Genomic DNA, 1,228 nt, shown 5'->3' with positions numbered 1-1,228 from the left:
CTACTGAAATATATATTAATTAATCAATATTACATACAAGATTCATATTTCAAAAACATAACAGTGTTAAAATTATATACACTAAGATTTTCTTTTTGGAAGAAGATAGTCGACCATATGAAGTAGATTGGAGGAAGATAGTCCGGGTGGCGATCAATAAAGGTGTCAAAATATTAAAAGAAAACTATTTATTGTTAAACATTTAGTGTTAACCAAAACGGGATGAAACGTTGGATTTATATTTATTATTTATTTAACTATAATCTGTCATTGAAATGAAAAATATATATATAAAAGTCATAATATTATTGGAAGATTTCAAAAATAAAGCCTTAATTCTCTCAAATCCTGGTAAATTACTATTATCAGGCAGGACCGCAGTTGAGCTCGGGTCTAGGGTAAAACCACTCAACGTTTCATTTGTCATGAGTTTAATAATGATATTAATATATGGATTAAAGTTTTCTGTTTAAAAAAATTATTACTTCTTATAAACAACATGTATATTTATAAAGTAGTTTATAGTTTAGTAGTAGGTTAAACATTAACCTAAGTCCTTGAAATACACCTATGTTTGCTGTTACAGGGAATAACGCATGTATTGCCCACAGGGCAGGTAAGACTTACTAAATGAATAAAAATGTGATTGAATAAAAAATAATATCATTGTTGAAAAAAAGCATCGTTATAGTACAAGAGCCCAAGAGGAGAAAAAAGGCAGTTATTTAACAAATTTTGATTATTTAATTGAAAACTAGATATGATTGATAATAAAAATTGATGAGTCTGCCAAGTATAGGTAGGGGGAATAAAAAATAGCGGATGTTTCATAACGTTAAAAATAATTAATTTTTTATTCGGATCTCTATATCTTTACAACAACCAACAGCAATAGAAAATCTAAAAGAGAATCATTTAAAGTAGAGTAAATTTTCTAAAAATGTAAGCCCTAATAGAGCTATGTACGTTCAATAGTTCTCCAGATATAGGTTTTTACAAAGCAATATTTCATAAAAATGTACTGACATATTAGTAGTTAGTGTATTTATTTTGAGAAATATATATCTGAGGGTACTATGTGACGTACAGATGTCGATTAGCACTCTAATTAAAATTAGTTTAATGTACTATAAAGTAGTTGATAACGTTTATTTTCGTAGGAGTAGTAGTTTTGATAAAAATTGCTAAAATAAATTGATTTATAGTTGTTCGGCTAAATTTCCATTTG

Source organism: Halyomorpha halys, unplaced genomic scaffold (assembly GCF_000696795.3).
Source record: "Halyomorpha halys isolate HHAL.00 unplaced genomic scaffold, Hhal_1.1 Scaffold1384.1, whole genome shotgun sequence".
In the NCBI taxonomy this organism is placed as follows: Eukaryota; Metazoa; Arthropoda; class Insecta; order Hemiptera; family Pentatomidae; genus Halyomorpha; species Halyomorpha halys.
This window is presented reverse-complemented; position numbering follows the sequence as displayed.